Below are 20,482 nucleotides of genomic sequence, written 5' to 3'. Positions count from 1 at the left end.
ATCTCCATTTGTGACCCCTGGTCCTTGTTTCTTTTTTCAGATCGAAAAAGTCCCCTGGGTCGACATTGTCTATACCTTTTAGGATTTTGAATGCTTGAATCACATCACCGCGTAGTCTTCTTTGTTCAAGACTGAATAGATTCAATTCTTTTAGCCTGTCTGCATACGACATGCCTTTTAAACCTGGGATAATTCTGGTTGCTCTTCTTTGCACTCTTTCTAGAGCAGCAATATCCTTTGTAACGAGGTGACCAGAACTGAACACAATATTCTAGGTGAGGTCTTACTAATGCATTGTAAAGTTTTAACATTACTTCCCTTGTTTTAAATTCAACACTTCTAACAATATATCCAAGCATCTTGTTGGCCTTTTTTTTTATAGATTCCCCACATTGTCTAGATGAAGACATTTCTGAGTCAACATAAACTCCTAGGTCTTTTTCATAGATTCCTTCTTCAATTTCATTATCTCCCATATGATATTTATAATGCACATTTGTATTGCCTGCGTGCAGTACTTTACACGTTTCTCTATTAAATGTAATTTGCCATGTCTCTCCCCAGTTCTGAATGCTGTCTAGATCATTTTGAATGACCTTTGCTGCTGCAACAGTGTTTGCCACTCCTCCTATTTTTGTGTCGTCTGCAAATTTAACAAGTTTGTGTCACGGGTGGGGTGACCTGCGATAACCTTGGCGATAATACCTATGTAGCTGACGACTACGCCACATTGTTTTTAATAAGGCAAGGACCTTAGTAACCGAATGATAATTATACTCTCCCGTTCAGGTTCTTTGATCCCCAGGTTCCCACACACACACAATGAAACCGTATCGGGTAAAACAAATTTTATTGTTCTCGACAGGGTACTAAAAACACGGTACAAAAAAGATCACTAGACTAAAATCGAAAAAAAAGACCACACTAGGGAATGCCAAAAAAAGAACAGAAAAAAGCAAAAATCCACAGCACACTAAGGCAATCCCCTTCTGTCGGTCACTGGCTCCAAGAAAAAAATAATAACATAAAAACAAGGTCCACATAAAACACCAAAGTCACGGACGAACACAAAGATGGGATGAAACAGAAGAAATAGTCAGGGGGTAAATCCCATGCTCCTGGGGTCTCCCCTCCATCCACCGTCCACCACTGTCCCCGTTGCACCTAGGAAGGAGGAGTGAAGCAGGAGGAAGCGTCAGAAACTGAATCACACGTAAGTAAATCACTACTTCCACCCAGAAGCTCTGGTCACTTCCCTTCAGCCAGTCTTTCACTTCTCGTATCTCTCCTCTCTCCCACGTTCCTACGCCCGACCACGCCCGACCTGGAAGCTGGACTGGAAAACCTGGAGGTAAGGTAAGTAACACACCGTAGGCCTCGAATACACCCAGAAGGGTGGTACAGGGCCGACCAGCGTAGGTTTCTTTTTTTCTGCAATAAAAAAAATAGACTAGGAATTTGTCCGTCCGTGTAAATGATAACACAAGTAATCCTTTCTTCTTATTTCTTTCAGCATGGGGAGAATTCAAAATATAACCCCTCTCCAAGATCCGTGGGGAGAAAAACCTAGGTGTCCAAAAGCTGGGACACCAACCAATAACCCGTATCTTGTTCCAGAAACAATCCTATAACAAAAGCAAGTGAACAAAAGAAAACAGAAAAAATTAAAGTGTCCAAATTAAATCAACAATAAAGTAACAAAAAAAACATGAATGTGAGTCCCTTTGTTGTTTTTTTATTTAGAAAAGATAGCTATATTGGTTATCACATATAATAACAGCCACAAAATACAGCCTTCCATCCTATACTGTCCCGCAGAAAAAGATAATAAAAAATAAAAAAAAGTTTTTCCAAGCCCGTTGGATCCATTGTTTGAAACTCTGGCCAGTTCCCTCGGCAGCGTTCCAGCCAGAAGAAAAATAATCCAATAACCAGTCGATTTCCCAAAATGATTCCTCCAAGGCTACGAGCTTCTGCCTGCACGCACTCCTGTTGCCCTGTCCAGTCTTCTGTTTCCTGCCTCCACGTCTCTGCTTCCTGTCTCAACTCCCTGCCTTATATAGTCCCACCTGGTGCGCCATTGGCCGTGGCACTAACCAGGCGGGGCTTCCTGTTGCTAGGCAGAACAGCACCCTGTCCGTGAATCAGCACAGCAAAAAAAAAAACAGCAGGGGTTTAAGAGGAGCAGATTCCACACAATTTAAAATATACAAAATAAACACCCTGGAACCCATTAAAATTAGTCACTTGTGACACTTGCTTACTATACAAGAATCTAAATCATTAATGTAGATTAGGAATAGCAGAGGACCTAATACTGATCCCTGTGGTACAACACTGGTTACCCCTCTAATCAGTAATTTCTGTTTTCTACATGTTAACCACTCCCTAATCCATGTGCACGCATTTCCTTGAATCCCTACTGCGTTCAGTTTGAGAATTCATCTTTTATACGGGACTTTGTCAAAAGCTTTCTGGAAATCTAAATAAACCATGTTGTATGCTTTGCAATTATCCATTGTCGATGTTGCATCCTCAATTATCTGTACTTCTCATACTAATTTCACTATAAACGCCATTTGGGAAAGTGAGCACTTTCTATTCTGCTCTTGTGAGAAATAGCTTTTAATAGAGATAATGGTATACTAGAGACACACTGCAATCTGGTACTTTGAGTCATCAGAACTCAAACCGTCTGGTCAAGGGCAAGGGATCCCAAAGTAAAGTTTAACTAGAACTACTTAACTGAGCTAGAAATCCTACTAGGAAAGGTACTCTCACATACCCTGACCCAATTAAATACAGAATACTTCAGTGAACAAAATATTTCTTTCTATGGTGTGAAGACTATTTATAGAAAATGATAACCAGAAAAATGCATATAACAATAATTAAAAAAACTACTACGACAGAGTAGTGATATTGAGTAATTCCCTTGAAGAAGGTTTAAGTTGCTCAGTAGTAATTAAATTGAATATAAAACTTAATTACTCAACGCAAAACCAAGTGTTCCCTCGATTGTCCTTGTTTACACGATTATTGAGTACCAATCAAAAACAATCTGACTGTGTGATTTTAATATAGAACTAGAACTGATCAAACTAACTAAAACCACTGCTATTTTATATGCAATTATTTCTCTTACCTTTCTTTTATCATTTTGATAAGAAATAATTTTTCATTTTACTTTGTTTGTTTCCTTAGAAATGCATCACCTCTGTAATGAATTGTGAGATTATAGTCCTGGACAAATAATATTTGATTAAACAAGAATATCCATCTCTCACTTTGAGATAGCTCTTCAGTTAGGTCTAAGGAAAGGTCACGTCTTCATGACAAATCAGTTGCATTTACTAGTAGCCATATTTAAATCAGGAGTTTATGCCATTGGTTCGGCAGTACAGCATTACAAATGTTATAGTGCCGGCTGAAATTAAAAAGTACTTCCAATCAGCTTTTAAATCACTCAGGCTAATTACCATTGATTGGTACTTAATTGTAAATGGGAAATGCAGCTCTTCATGCCCTGAAATTAGCAGGTTAATCAATACGTTTGTCTGGTTTCATTTAAAATCTACCAACAAAACATTCTTAAACGTAATAACTTGGGAGAATATGAGTATCTGTACACCCCTAATTCTACCAAAAGAAAGAGTCTGGAATCAAGCCATGTATCTCTGCCAGCAATATGACCTTATGTCCTAATCCACAAGATCTATTGTATTACTGCTAGTGTGGAATACCCATAGGAAACAGAGACCACAAAAGATGCTGTGGTGTTGAAGTGAACCTGAATGTGGAACACTGTCAGTTCATTTTTGTTTCTCTTTTGCAATGTCTAGAAGATATGGTCTTGTCCTGTACAAAGAAGGGCTTCCCTCAGGACATGTACACAGAATCATGCCCAAACCTCAATGAGTTTAATAGCCATTATTCTGCTCCAGATACATGACAGCAGTGTTCGCAAGCCTTCCAAAAAACCCACAGGCAAGCCTCACTTACGCAGGCAGTTCTCTTATCATTGGGAGCTACAATATGAAACAACAGATGTTACTGAGAGAAGGACTTTCAAATCCCTCCAAGAGAGCTAATGTGGGTTATCTGTTCCAGCACATCTGCTGCATCAAGCTTCTGTGCGCTTACCCTCTGTGCGTGCACTCAAAACCCTGCTAGGGGGCGCTGGAGAGAATGAGAAAGCCACCGTCCTATTCAAGAGGCCCTGAGTAAAGTCATTGTGGCTAACAAAATGCCTCCACAAATATACACCAGTTTTGCACTTCCATTAACTACATAGGTCTCAAATGTTTAGCAAGCCTGTATATTCATTTTAACACTAGAACTGCTGAGATTTCGGCCTACATACAACCGCCGCATCTGCAAAATGTGCGGCTCCATTTTAAAACGGCTTCGATATGAAAATGAAAAACAAACGATCGGATACAACTTCATATTTTTATTTATGAACATCATACATCACATTTTCAGAGCAGAAACTCTGTATTTGCATTGAAAATTAAACCTTTTTCTTTTTTTTTCAAAAAGAGCACATATACAGTGCCTTGCGAAAGTATTCGGCCCCCTTGAACTTTGCGACCTTTTGCCACATTTCAGGCTTCAAACATAAAGATATGAAACTGTAATTTTTTGTGAAGAATCAACAACAAGTGGGACACAATCATGAAGTGGAACGAAATTTATTGGATATTTCAAACTTTTTTAACAAATAAAAAACTGAAAGATTGGGCGTGCAAAATTATTCAGCCCCCTTAAGTTAATACTTTGTAGCGCCACCTTTTGCTGCGATTACAGCTGTAAGTCGCTTGGGGTATGTCTCTATCAGTTTTGCACATCGAGAGACTGAAATTTTTGCCCATTCCTCCTTGCAAAACAGCTCGAGCTCAGTGAGGTTGGATGGAGAGCATTTGTGAACAGCAGTTTTCAGTTCTTTCCACAGATTCTCGATTGGATTCAGGTCTGGACTTTGACTTGGCCATTCTAACACCTGGATATGTTTATTTGTGAACCATTCCATTGTAGATTTTGCTTTATGTTTTGGATCATTGTCTTGTTGGAAGACAAATCTCCGTCCCAGTCTCAGGTCTTTTGCAGACTCCATCAGGTTTTCTTCCAGAATGGTCCTGTATTTGGCTCCATCCATCTTCCCATCAATTTTAACCATCTTCCCTGTCCCTGCTGAAGAAAAGCAGGCCCAAACCATGATGCTGCCACCACCATGTTTGACAGTGGGGATGGTGTGTTCAGGGTGATGAGCTGTGTTGCTTTTACGCCAAACATAACGTTTTGCATTGTTGCCAAAAAGTTCGATTTTGGTTTCATCTGACCAGAGCACCTTCTTCCACATGTTTGGTGTGTCTCCCAGGTGGCTTGTGGCAAACTGTAAACGACACTTTTTATGGATATCTTTAAGAAATGGCTTTCTTCTTGCCACTCTTCCATAAAGGCCAGATTTGTGCAGTATACGACTGATTGTTGTCCTATGGACAGAGTCTCCCACCTCAGCTGTAGATCTCTGCAGTTCATCCAGAGTGATCATGGGCCTCTTGGCTGCATCTCTGATCAGTCTTCTCCTTGTATGAGCTGAAAGTTTAGAGGGACGGCCAGGTCTTGGTAGATTTGCAGTGGTCTGATACTCCTTCCATTTCAATATTATCGCTTGCACAGCGCTCCTTGGGATGTTTAAAGCTTGGGAAATCTTTTTGTATCCAAATCCGGCTTTAAACTTCTCCACAACAGTATCTCGGACCTGCCTGGTGTGTTCCTTGTTCTTCATGATGCTCTCTGCGCTTTAAACGGACCTCTGAGACTATCACAGTGCAGGTGCATTTATACGGAGACTTGATTACACACAGGTGGATTCTATTTATAATCATTAGTCATTTAGGTCAACATTGGATCATTCAGAGATCCTCACTGAACTTCTGGAGAGAGTTTGCTGCACTGAAAGTAAAGGGGCTGAATAATTTTGCACGCCCAATTTTTCAGTTTTTTATTTGTTAAAAAAGTTTGAAATATCCAATAAATTTCGTTCCACTTCATGATTGTGTCCCACTTGTTGTTGATTCTTCACAAAAAATTACAGTTTCATATCTTTATGTTTGAAGCCTGAAATGTGGCAAAAGGTCGCAAAGTTCAAGGGGGCCGAATACTTTCGCAAGGCACTGTACATAAACATTAAAAACTGTAATAAAACAGACTTTACGCAATAAACTTCTGTAAGTGTAGAAAGCTGTATGCACATATAACATTAAAAAATATAAATATCTAGTTATAAAAATAGCCTAAAACAAAAATAAAACATAACTTATGCAACGTGAAAGCACTTCTGAGTGAAACAGAGTTCAAAGGCTGTCTGTCTGTTCAGAGTTCTATTAGCTTTCTCAGTACAATCTGCACAAAAAAACATGCTTTTCAACTGTACCAGTGCATTTGCCACATACTGCCTTTTCACAACGGGCACAGACATCAAAAGTTCTGTTTTTATTGCATTTAACAACCTGGCATTGTCTTTCTTTCCGTGTGCTAGTGGGTGCAGCGCTGGCTGAAGGTTGAGGGGCATTTGCCAGACAGCTTTCGTGTCTTTTATCAAAATGTTTCTGCTGTAGCTCCAGGGCTAGCTGCAAAATGATGTCCCTCCGAGTGATTGTACTGCCGGTGCACTCCTTGTACAAAACCAAAGCGTTGATGTCTGCCAGGTCCAAAACATTATAAAAAACAGACACAGGCCACCTGCGAGTACCACCTTTGACAGAATACAGCCGTGCCATTTGATCCAGCATATCCCCATCGTACTTTGTTGCGTTGTAAAATGCTTTTGTTTAGCATCAGTCTCGATGGTCAATGATTTGTGCAGAAAGCTTAGAATAAGCACATTTTAATTTTTTTACACCTGTACACACTCAGGGTGGCACAGTCGCTCTGCCTGAGGAGTGTAGTGGAGTGCAGGGGGGCTCGCACGGCTTGAGCTGTTGGTGGTAACTCTATTCAGAAGACAGGCAGACGAGAAAAAAGTAGGGTAGCTATGTCACATTGTATTGTGATTCAATGTGTATATTTTGTGACTACTGCTAATAAAATAAATAATAATAATAATAATAATAATAATAATAATAATAATAATAATAATAATAATATATGATGTGTAGAATGACTTTCATTAGTGTTTCAGCACTCGACAGGAGTATATAATATGTTCTTTCACAATGACTTTGATTTTATTACAAAGCCCAGACTAAATTGTCGGCTATATTGTATTAATTTCAATATGTCGCATAAACTGCGGGTCTGGTGGTTGCAGAAGCAAGTGCTTATAACGTATTCATTTTTACGATTCTGCAGCTGAAACACCGTATGGGTATTTAATTCAAATATTTAGTAACACTTAAGAACGGAGCCTCCGCACGAGATATTCACATACGCAGAGATATTTAAATTTGAATTGCAAAAGCCGTTCAAAAAGCAGCAATGGCGGTGCTAGTGTTAAAACATGTTAGAAAATGGGAATTCTACATACTCTGTCCTGATTGGTCAAAACAGGTCACATGGGTGTGTTGATATTACAGCATATTAACATGGATCGGCACTTCTTTTCTAAAATGGGCAAATCTCTATTAGATATCCATACACCACAAGAATTTTGAAACAACTCTAATTCAAGTAGTGAAAAAAGCAAAAGTAATTATTCAAATCAATTCAAGACGACCAACAACAATACTTTTGGGAAAGTATATAAAGGCGTCGCAAGGGAGTGTGAGCGGACAGCAGATGAGGTACGTCTCGCTACCACCAAACTAATCTTTGTGGTGTGGGCGTGCAACCTCAAGGACCCTTGTGCCTAATGAAGGCATAGAGGGATCTACCACATTGAGTCGGTAGAACCTGGTGAATGTATGCAGAGTAGCCCAGCTAGCCGCTAGATATCAGTCAATGAGGCACCCCTAAAGAAGCCATAGCTCGCTCCTATTATATTTGCCTACTACTTCTTTCTGTTCACTGTACCACTCATTTATCTTTGCCAGATGGATCTTGACTTTCGTCATTGCAAATCTATTTATAATGAGATGCAAATGTCGATCTCTCCTGATAATGAGCGATAACTTACGCTGTTCGTAAACTTGCGGTGATATTACGGTAGTTCATGAAAAAGAGCTGTTTAGTACATTTCACGCAAAAATTCTACTAAGGACGGAGGCTACAAATTCACAGTATTTACGAACACTCAATTAATACCCTGATCAGCACCAGACATTGCCACGCCTGTGGAATAAAGACAGAGACTGCTTTTGACAAGAAAGACTTTTATTTTAAATGATGACAACTTTGGTAAATGAAAATTTTCAAAATAAACCATATAGAGAACTCCACTGGGCTACTGAGTCTCATTTTAAAACACTGTTTTGATTGTTTAGATAATAACTGTCAGGTAAAATTAAAGTAGTTATATCAAATTATATACATATAAAGAAACCATAATAAGAGCTCATTTAAAAAAACAAAAATAATAATTAGATATCAGTCAACGATAAAATCAGTAAAATAATAAATCGGTATAAGAGGTTAAAGAAATTGCGGAGAGACTATACAATAAAGGAATTATATCAAAAGAATAAAAAAAATACATGCAGCCACATAATGCAAGAACAGGCCTAGCAAGAGGAAATCCTAAAATGCACAAAGAAAATCACACTATGCGAATGATAGTCAGTACAATTGATAATCCAACACACATAATAGCTGAAATAGCATTAAAACAACTTAGGTCGCACGTTGAGAAATTACCAAGCTATGTTAAGGATACAACACAATTTTTAAAAACACAACCTTCCAGAGAATACAATTTTACTTTGCATGGATGTAAAATCCTTGTACCCAAGTGTCCCTCGTAAAGAAACTTTAGAAGCTTGTCAAAAAGCACTAGATAATAGACTAGATAAATCAATACCTACAGCAGAGGTACTGAACATGATCAACATAGTTTTAGAAAACAGTTATTTTACATTTGTTGATAAGAATTACAAACAAAATGATGGTACAGCAATAGGATCTAAATTAGGAAAGCATTTTGCCAGTACATACATGGGGAAATGGGAAGAACAATTACTTAGAAAATCGGAAAGAGAACCTTTAGAATACATTCGGTTTGTAGATTATATTTTTGGGGTTTGGACACATGGAGAAGAGTCTCTTTTCCAGTTTCATAAAATGGCAAATGAAATACACAGTAATATTAAGGTGGACCTTCGATGGACAAGGAAAGAAATAGAATTTTTAGATACCATAGTAAAACTTGAAGAAGGTTCAATTGAGACTGACCTCTTCTGTAAACCTACTGACATGCACCAGTATTTACACATGTCCTCTGCACATCCGATACACACTAAAAGGGCAATCCCAAAGGGTCTAGGAATAAGAATACGAAGAATATGCTCTAAAGAAAGTGACTATGTAAAACAAAGAAATGTATTAAAAACAAATCTTAAAAAAAGAGGTCTCAAAGAAAGAATTATAGAGTCGGAGTTAAGAAAAGTGGATAAACTAAAAAGAGATGATCTACTAGATTATAAAAATAGAGATAAAAAGGTCAAAAGAGTCCCATTAATAATGACTTACTCTAAACTTTTGCCCAATATTTCTAAAATAGTTTGGAAACACTTGCGGATTCTACATAATTCAGAAAAATTAAAAAAGTATTTCTTAAGGCCCCAGTTGTAGCATTCAAAAGAGAAGCTAATTTAGGTGATATTTTAGTTCACAGTAAACATAAAAGAATAATTGACAAAATAGGTTCTATGAACATGTGCACCAGTAAATGTAAAGTGTGTAAATATATAGACAAAAGTAAAAATATAATTAAATTTAAGAACACCACATATCCACTAAAAACTAATACCTACTGTAAAAATAGCAATGTCGTTTATGGAATAGCCTGTGAAAAATGTGATGAAATCAAATATGTTGGAGAGACTGGATGGAACTACTTTATATAAAATAATTCAGAACCACCTTTCATTAATTAGAAATAAAAAAATGAATGAACCAATAGTACAGCACTTCACCAGTCAGGGACATGACATAAATGATGTAAAGTTTGTAGTATTAGAACAGCTCAAATTGACAATGCGACATATAGAAGAATAAAAGAAAGTAAATGGATAAATAGACTGAACATGATTATGCCAGCGGGACTCAACAGAAAAGAATGAACTAATTAACTTCAATAAATATATAACATTTAAATAAATAAACAAAATTCATTCAAAAGTTGTGCATGCTGATGAGCTGGGGAGGCCATATCTAGACTGATCCTCAGAGCCAGCATTGCATGATATAATAAAAATATAAGTTTATATAAAGTGTTAATTAGAATTAATACAGATTCAAAGATAGAAGTAAAAATGATGTCACAATATATAGAACACCATTACATCATGTAAGAATAAATCATGGATTTGAATGTAAACAATGTCATGCTGTCAAAAACCTATAAATACCTCCAATGTTTTGATTCAAACACAGGCTCCCTTGAGAAAGATATGTACAACATATCGAAACGTTGGGCAGCTGGCTCTTTGAGCTAAAATAGATTTAGAAACATACAAATCAGACCGAAGACCGAAGAAGCTGTCTCTTCTTTTCTTGGAAACTATGTTGTGTTTCTGATATGAGAATCCACCCTCTAATCACATATGTAATCAAACTGTTTCTATAAATAGCCCTATCGTCTACGCCTCCTTGTTAGTCCTTTGTTTGGTCCTCCTCCTGTTCTGCCTCCACCTTGCAGTGTGCCTTGTCTAGGGGGAAGGTGGTCCTGAGTGCCACTTGTCCTGCCCGCTGGCATTAGCTGTCATCAATCAATATTCATTACATCGTAGTTCGGCCAGCGTATAGGGGCGGCTATCGAGCTCCAATGGACAAGGCAATGGGCCAAAGTATATTACGTTTCATCATGGGCATGGTCATCTGTCAAATTCAATAAACAACTGTTCATTTCAAATCTCAGTGAGACACACAGACTGGACCCCTCCCCTCCTGCTCATGTTTAAATGCTCAAATCACAAAATGGTTATTTTTGTCGGTGATTGACCGAATCCTGACTCTGAGTGTAACATACTGTATGTAACGAATGGAAGTGCACAACAGGTAAGATTTATGGAATTGTTTTGTTAACTACAATCACTTCAAGGGTGTCAAGTTCAAATGTGTCCATGTTAAGTATGCTAAACGTTTAGTAGTGCACTAACGTTTAAACTAAATATCAGTCCTGCATTACTTTAGTAAGCTATTTATTTGCTTTGTTGTTGCTTTGTTTTAGTACATACATTGCAACTAAATGGAGAGCACTCTGAATGTGAGTTAATTTACTGTGTGTCTTTGTGTCCAAGGGTATACTGTACACCCCTTAAGCAGCTGAGAATCAGACAAGCTGGCATTATCAAGAATTCACTGACACTGAAAAAATAGACTGTGATGCAGTCAGCATTTGTCTCTGAAGTCTTGTTAATGCAGCTATTTCATTTTCTTCCCATCTGAATCAGTAGAAAGAATCCCATTTGATAATGGAAATGAACTCTATTAGCTGGAGGAAACATTTTCTTTCCATGCCCCCCATTGCTTTTCTGTCATCAAAAGCTTTTTACAATTAAAGAACTCGCAGAACAGAAATGACACGATGACTGCTTTTTAGCACACATACCTCACCTCATGTTTCTAATATTTCTGGGCGTGTTTCCTTTTGTGTACTTTTTTTTGTTTCTGGTGGTTTGACCTGCATGGTGTCCATAAATCTATAATACCACACCTTCCTTATAAAACCAGGCTCTGTAGGATTATGTTGACCAGAAGGGGAGAGGTCCAGTCTGTGTGTCTCACTGAGCAGGAGGGGAGAGGTCCAGTCTGTATGTCTCACTAAGCAGGAGGGGAGAGGTCCAGTCTGTGTGTCTCACTGAGGAGGAGGGGAGAGGTCCAGTCTGTCTCTCACTGAGCAGGAGGGGAGAGGTTGAGTCTGTGTGTCTCTCACTGAGCAGGAGGGGAGAGGTCCAGTCTGTCTCTCACTGAGCAGGCGGGGAGAGGTCCAGTCTGTCTCTCACTGAGCACGGGAAGGGTTCAGTATGTGTGTCCCTCATTGACCAGGAGGGGGAGAGCTATGATCTGTGTATTTATAACTGAGGTTGCGAGATCACTTTATTGAAACGTACAGACCTCCTTTCATTTCTCCTCCCCCACCCGTGATATTTGCAGACAGGAGATCCTTTGCCATGTAAATGTCTATTTAATGACTCACTTCATTCATTAAGGGAGGAAGGGGGCTGGTATCTCAACACGGCAGAGCTGGAAGACAAAACTAGTTTCACATCCCTCCTAACGTGCAGAGTTTGCTGATCAGATGGGAGAAAAGACCCTTTAAGACTGAGAAGAATAGGATTTCTTTTTCAAGGTCCAGTGCTCTCCTTTCTCTTAACCCTGTAACATCCAGTGTTTTATTTTTCTGAAATATGTGCATTTACTGTACACAGAGTTCAAATACACCCCTTATTTAGGACTGGATCTCATTTTATACTAACCGTGCAGGAATTACAACTGTTTTGAAATGTTAAGGTACCTCTTCCTTATACATGGTAGTAATTACAGATTAAAGCTGCAGACTAAATATGATTCCTGGGGTAGTGTTTACTGCATTCTTCCATGGTTTAACTTCTGTGTACTCTGCTTTATAAGAAAACCAGACGCTATTGGCATACCAGCTTGTTTTCATTATTCAAAGCCCACTTCAATATGATCGTGTTAACATAAGGTGACCAGATTTTTAAGTTCTTAGACTGGAACAGTATGGAAATATTGTGAATAACTTCCAACTTCCAAGCTACAGGAAAGCTTTAGAGTTTTAATTTTCACTTTGGCAATGTTTGATATTCAGAGTGGAATCTTTTACTTTCAAAAGTAAAATGAAAAATAATAAATGATCTTATTGTCTTTTGTAATTTCATTTCTACACAACAAGTTAAATATTTCATCTTTTGACTGTGTGCAATAAATGAAGCCCACTGATCGGCTTTTCTGAGTTTTGTTTAGAAGCTGCCCTGATTGCAGAAACAGGAATTTCCTTCTGAAGTAGTTATTGAGTATAGTAATAGTAATCCATGTAGGCAAAACCTTTAAGTTTCTCTGAATAGTTGTATTTCCAAATTCCCCCCTTTAACATGCTGTAAGCTGACGGCCGTCGCTTAAGACGGAAGTGTGTTAATTGCATGATGACATTTCCTGCCTGTGGCGGAGTGTCCCGCCCCTATTTATTATTATTTGTATTTTTGTTTGCGGCGCGGGTAAAAGCGCCGCGTCTTTTATTGTTATATTTAAAAACCCCGTGAGGATGCATGGCTGATCAGCTACTGATTATTTAACTAGCTGACAGTCATGCATCCTTACCAAACGCGTGCAGACTCTGGCCGAGGGATAATAAGATAATTACCAACTAGGTAATCCCTCGGCCAGAGTATATAAACCTGCAGCTCTCTGCACTTGATGTTGGGTGTACAGAGGAGAGTACGGGGAGCGGAGAGAGCGAGTCACATTTGGAAAAAACAATTGCTAAAACGTGCTGGATTCTCCAGCACGACACTTACTTGTTTGTTTGTTGATTCGTTTGGCCCTCGTGCCCTTTTGTTTTGTGTTTTGTGTTTTGTTTAAATATTTTGTTTGTTAATAAATACGCTGAGTGCTACTGCACTCAGCTTCACCCGCCCATCCATTGTTTTGGTTTGAGTTACTTCCTGGTCCGTGACGTCATCAACCTCACCACTGCGAGCCAGACTGTCACATATGGTGTCCTGCGTGGGACAAACAACGCCTCCAACAGCCGGACCAGGAACAGCAAAGGAAGTTTTTTTTTGTGTTCGTTTTTTCAAATAGTGTTTTTTTGTGTTTGAAAAAAAAAAAATGGAGAGGTGGCATGCGCATCAGAGGGAGTTAAAGGAAGGAGGGGCTACATGGTGCCTCGCCTGCCTGGAGTATGGGCACCTCCCTGAGGTGTGCCCATATGAAGACCCCCTCTTTGTGCAGGCCTTTGATCGAGGTGAGGTGGAGACTGCAGAGGAGTGGATCCACCTGAAGGCCATACCATCGCCGCAGGTGGATCAGGAAACCTGCCTCATCTGCCTCAAAGAGGAGGAGGAACCAGCCCAAATGAGGAAGGTGAGGAGAAGGAGGCAGAGAGGGGGAAAAGTGAGGAGGAAGCAGAGGGAGCCAAGGTGGTGCACCATGTGCATTGCCTATGGGCATGAGGACGAGGACTGCCCAGAGCAGGAGCCAGGGGATGAGGAGCCCGCACGTCCTGCGCCTGTGGGAGGAGCCCGAACGTCCTAAGCCCAAGAGGGGGGAGTCGGTGCGTCCACAGCCCAAAAGGGAGGAGTCGGTGCGTCCACGGCCCGAAGAGAGGGAAGTCGGGGCTTCCACAGCCCTAGGACCCAAGCTGCAGACCCAAGAGCCAGAAGGGGAGGAGTTACAGGCTCAACACCCTGAATTTTTCTGGGGGGGAGAAGGGCAGGATGCTGGTGTTCCCCAGCAGCCTCTATTTATGCTGCTGAAGAGAGCACGGCACACACCAGCCCAGCTGCCACAGCCTCCCTCTGAGTGGCCAGCATCCGCCCCATCGCCTCTGCCTCCACCACCACCAGAGCAGCAGGAGCTGCCTCTGTCTCCACCACCACCAGGAGCAGAGCAGCAGGAGCTGCTTCTGTCTCCACCATCACCAGGAGCAGAGCAGCAAGAGCTGCCTCTGCCTCCGCCACCTCCACCAGCAGAGGGTGAATGCCTGCTGGTTCTGCCTCAACCGCCGTGGGAGGACTGCTTGCCCCTCCCACCTCCACCAGCAGAGGGTGAATACCTGCTGGTTCCGCCTCAGCCGCCGTGGGAGGACTGCTTGCCACTCCCAGCTCCACCAGCAGAGGATGAATACCTGCTGGTTCCACATCCACCATCATGGGAAGGACTGCTCCTGCCCTGCCTCGCACCACCCAGGGATGCCGGCCTCGCATCGCCTGGGGCTGCCTGTTGCTCTGCATCACCTGGGGCTGCCTGTTACTCCACATCGCCTGGAGAGCCACCAGCTACAGGGAACGAGGGAGAAGTGGAGCTCCCGCTGCCGCCTCCATGGCCAGGGGCTCCCCTCCCGAGTTCACCTCCCGAGGGTCCGCTGCTGCCGCTGCCGTCGCCTCCCGAGGGTCCGCTGCCGTTGCCTCCCGAGGGTCCGCTGCCGTCGCCTCCCGAGGGTCCGCTGCCGCTGCCGTCGCCTCCCGAGGGTCCGCTGCCGTCGACTGGGGTCGCCAGGGATCCTGCTTCGACTGGGGTTGCCAGGGATCCTGCTTCGCCTGGGGTCGCCAGGGATCCTGGTTCGCCTGGGGTCACTACACTGTGGTCGGAGCCCCACGGAGGGGAGCTGCCGGCCATGAAGAAAGGGGGGGAGGTCAGGAGACCAACTCCCCCAGCCGCACTTTCGCGGCCGGAGATCATGTGGTCGGAGCCCCACGGAGGGGAACTGCCGGCCTTGAAGAAGGGGGGGGGAGGTCAGGAGACCAGCTCCCCCAGCCGCCCTTTCGCGGCAGGAAATACTGTGGCTGGAGCCCCGTGAAGGGCAGCGGCCGGCCATGAAGAAGGGGGGGCAGGTCTGAAGACCACCCCCAAAAATTTTTTGGCCAGAGGAGCCGGCCGGTGCGCGGGCCTTTGGAACGCTACGGCTGTTTGGGTGGGAGGAGGACATCCCACCGTGGCCGCCACCTTTGGTCCGTTGCTGCCCCTGTTCCTGCGCCGGGACTGCTAACCGGGACTTTGGGGACTAAGGGGGGAGGTGGCCGAAAAGGCCATGTGTGCTGCGCACAAGGGGGGGCATGTGTGGCGGTGTGTCCCGCCCCTATTTATTATTATTTGTATTTTTGTTTGCGGCGCGGGTAAAAGCGCAGCGTCTTTTATTTTTATATTTAAAAACCCTGTGAGGATGCATGGCTGATCAGCTACTGATTATTTAACTAGCTGACAGTCATGCATCCTTACCAAACGCGTGCAGACTCTGGCCGAGGGATAATAAGATAATTACCAACTAGGTAATCCCTTGGCCAGAGTATATAAACCTGCAGCTCTCTGCACTTGATGTTGGGTGTACAGAGGAGAGTACGAGGAGCGGAGAGAGCGAGTCACATTTGGAAAAAACAATTGCTAAAACGTGCTGGATTCTCCAGCACGACACTTACTTGTTTGTTTGTTGATTCGTTTGGCCCTCGTGCCCTTTTGTTTTGTGTTTTGTGTTTTGTTTAAATATTTTGTTTGTTAATAAATCCGCTGAGTGCTACATGGATCAAGCTGTAATAAGATTACATCGTATTCCTTTTCTGATCAAATGAAATTACGAAACTAATACTATTTAATCTTCCTTAATAGACTGTGACAGAGAGCGAATGAATCCAAGTCAGCAATCTCCCACCCGACCTGTGAGGGCACTGTGTCAGGAACAGTGTGCCCTGTACTGGATGGTTTGGCAGTTTATTCCAGGGTCATTTGGAAGCCGGCCATCCAGGAAGGGGACGGAGCCACAATACCAGAAGTCATCACTTTAATGCGGTAAGCGATGTGAGTCACGGATTGGAGGGGGCGTGACGGAGAGTATTTAGGGGAAGTGGTCGAGCTATCTGTTCCTTCGTTGTGGTTACTGAAAGGACATTTTTAGGAAACTGTTTGTCTTTTGTCACTGTTCGACGGCTACTAGCCAGCACCAAAACCTGGACTACACTGCACCACTGTTTCACGATCTGTTGTCTTTCACAACACATGCACTCGAGCACTCACTGTCTGGAGAAGTGCCTGTGTTTGTGTTTGGTGTTGTTATAAAGTGTCATATTATTTCGGGACTGAAACCCTTATTTTGCACGGAGCGATACACATGGCTGTGTAGAGCCATGCTTATTATTTAAGTGTTGTTGACACGCAACCCAGCCAAATAAAGGATCTGTTTTATTGAACTTTCACTGTCTTGTGTGTGTGTTATTCCTGAGCACTGCAACAACTACACCTGCGCATGGCAAGCCATTTTGCCACATATACACATAATCATTAGCCTATATAAAATGTGCAGAGAAGCATTCAGATTGTCAGGAGACGCTTTCACATGATCATTGATTGGTACTGAAAAACTATGTAGATAAGGCAGGAAATGTCATCATACAGATAACACATTTTTAACAGGTTCCATTCTATTTTAAGTGATACCTGTCTGCTTAAAACATGTTAAAAAGGAAATTTGGAAATTAGACTATTTGGAGAAACTTAAAGGGTCGACCCCATCCCCAGTCCCCCTAGTAATTCCAGCTCTAATAATTGCCGCTTTTACTGAAGGAAAAACATACGTTTTTATCAATGTGTTGTTTTTCTTCTATTGAACTAATAGCTGAGATAAAGTAAAATACTTATAAAATACATTATATCGCTATCCCACATATGCAACAGATAGCATTAATCTTAAATATGAATACTCCATTGTCTCTATTTTTTCTTAAACTTTGCAGGATAAATTATACTTCTTCTATAATACATTTAACACAGGAATAAAAAATAAGGGGTCACCAAATTTAAAATGAGATGTATCCTGCCTCTAGGCAGCTTATTTAGATATTTTTTTAAAGAAGGAAGGTAAAATGAAACGAGGACGTGATTCTTTTTTTATAATTTTTTAATTATTTATACCATATACAGTACTCAGCTATCAATGTAAATAATGTTTTTAAATAAATTAAATGGGTACCTGGAGACCTGAAACTATTTCAAGTTGTATTTCATTATTGCTAAAACAACATAAAATGTATACATAAAGAAATAACAAATGTTATGAAACTTGTAAAATATTTTCACAACATGAATTTTCCAAATGTGAAAATAACTATTTTGTATTCATTAACATAAGTTTCTTAGAGGGTACCAGTGGTGAACTGAAAGACTTATTTCAATAACAAAAAATATGTTTCCAAATACTTTTGTCATATTTTACAGCCCCTTCTATTGTTGTGATGAGCTATTTTAATGCACAAAGTGTTCAAACCACGACAAGCTTCAGTGCACTGCGTTGTAAACATGGCACTGTGAAGCAAAGTCATTTGCACGCAGATATACAAATATCATGAATGAAGAGAATAATTCCAACACAATACAATGGTACCTGTATGAGCCGTTCATGTTAGACTACCCTACTCTTACCTCTTCAGGCAGCGAAAGTGATGATTCAGACGAGGGTAGGCGCCAGTTTGTTTTAGCAACAGTCAGGGGATAAACCCACCTGCAATTCTCTGATTGGTTGCAAATATGAACATGTTCAGTAATTCTCCAGATTTGCATGGCGCTGTACAGCTGCTTTTCAATGCTACTGGTCATTCAACCTTCGCTTTAGTCACATCAAGTGGTGTTGTACTGTAATAAGTTAGATATGTAACACAGTAGCCTGCATGAAAATACAATATTCTGTATGCTGGGGGCAGGACGAAATGAGCACCCCAGGAAATTTTCTGGGGACACTGGGACCAGTGTTCCAAAAGTGAGATTGTCCCGTCCAAAACAGGATGTCTGGTCACCTTATGTTAATACGATCCCGGTCCTAAAGGGTTAAGCCCTGGGGTTAGTCTGGTTGTTAGACTCTGTCCAGGACCACAATGTCCTTTTGGTACTGTGGTGACCACAACTGGACACTTATAGAATTATTTTGTTAGCTACAATCACTTTAATGCAAATCTTTTACACAAATTATCCTATAATTCTACATAATTAGATACCTTTAGATATATTATTAATATTATAATACTCCCCTACAACAGTATGCAACATATTTGTGTGTCATATTTGCTAGAGGCCAAACAGGTTTGCAGAAGAAACATTACTGGCATTATTATGGTAATGAAGTATAACGTCTCATTATTCATACAGGCACAGCCGTTAATAGCCATGCATGTGAAGGGCTACAGAATAACTCATTCGGTTACCAAGCAGCATTCTTGGTATGCTTGCTAAAATACTTATAATAGATACTTATCAGTGATGACAGTGATGAGGTTTTGAAACAAGCTGTGAGAAGCGTGTCAATACTGTGCTTTAGTACCTCCGTTATCATTAAAACCATTAGCATTGGAAGCTTTGATGTTTTAAGTTTAATATAATTTCAGTATCTGCCAAGTTTGAACTAAATGTGTTGTATAATATACAAAGTTAAATATACTCATTTAGTAAATCTGACTTTTCATGCAGATTAATTCACAGTGCTCGTCTAATATGGGGAAAGAACTCTGACCAATTTGAGACAAGCAAACTGAATAGCTTCATGTTTTTTAAAATACATAGCTAAATAGCTTAGAAGATTTGCATATACAGCTATGGCCAAACGTTTTGCCTCACCCTATAGAATTAACTACTTTTGCTTCATAAAGTTAGATGAAACCTGCTGAATAATGTTACGTTAACATATTGAATTACATGCTGCTTTGTAGTTTTTCATATACTTAACGAAAAACTGAAATATGTGACATGAAATACTGTACTAGTATTATGGCTTCCGGTAGAATATCATTTTGTAGTTAATTTGATTACAAGATGTTAAATAAAAGATCTAAATTATGTTCATATAGTTTTTCTTTTTAAATTATGTCTCAATCCTAAAATTGGGCACTTTATTAGGACCTGCACCTAATATCAATTTGGGCCACCATGTGCCCTGATCACAGCCTTGAAACAACGTAGTAGATACTAAGTGCTGGAAGGTGTCTTGAGGAATTTGAATCCATTCAGTCACTAATATTTCACACAATTTGTGCAGAGGTGTAGGCAGAAGATTATGATGATGAATGGGTTGTACAAGTTCATCTCAAACATGCTCCATTGGATTGAGATCTGGGTATTGTTGTGAGCATGGAAAATTCCGGAAGTGTTTGTAATGCTCCTCATGCACACACAATTCTGACACAGTGGATGAGTGCTTTAACATCAGCCATCGTCATTGTGGGGCAGACATGATCTTGATGAAGTGAACTATGGCATTCGTTCTGCCTTCCAGAGTAATCAAAGGACCCCACGTGAACCAGGGCGATGCCAAATCCAGTCGGGTAAACACGTAAAGTTGCCAGGTTCTTTGACGAGCATTGCAACTGTAACGCTTGGGTTTTACACTCCATTGAACGGCAGGACTGGGACCCAAACCTGCGACCATGCGGTTAAAAGACGAACGCCTTACCAGTCAACTAAACAGCAAGCTCTCTAGTCGAGAGGAAAGTACATGTCTTATGCTGATGGTAGTGTTATAAACCCATCAGCCACTAGGAGGGGGATCATTACACAACGAGAAGTCTTAATCAATGCCTTCATGTGTCTCCTTTGTGGTTTGTTTTGGATTTTGCATGGCTAGGGCCTAGGGGGAGCTACTCTGGTTCACTGCTATGTCTTTTATTTG

General features: G+C 41.0%; 1 protein-coding gene across 3 annotated transcripts in view; it reads left to right on the top strand.

The window, feature by feature from the left end:
- LOC117431948 (leucine-rich repeat-containing protein 4C-like) overlaps nucleotides 1-20,482 on the top strand; it is a 575,203-nt gene that overhangs the window by 118,197 nt on the left and 436,524 nt on the right. The window contains exon 1 of one of the 3 annotated variants that reach the window (XM_059002178.1): nucleotides 16,537-16,623. The exons of the other annotated variants lie outside the window; for them this stretch is intronic. The gene's annotated coding sequence lies outside the window, so the exon portion shown is untranslated. Of the gene's footprint in view, nucleotides 1-16,536; nucleotides 16,624-20,482 lie in introns of those variants that run through there. 3 annotated transcript variants of the gene reach the window in all.

The sequence above is a fragment of the Acipenser ruthenus genome, chromosome 27, assembly GCF_902713425.1.
Source record: "Acipenser ruthenus chromosome 27, fAciRut3.2 maternal haplotype, whole genome shotgun sequence".
In the NCBI taxonomy this organism is placed as follows: Eukaryota; Metazoa; Chordata; class Actinopteri; order Acipenseriformes; family Acipenseridae; genus Acipenser; species Acipenser ruthenus.
The sequence above is the reverse complement of the archived record's forward strand: the minus strand, read 5'-3'. Positions and strand labels throughout refer to the sequence as shown.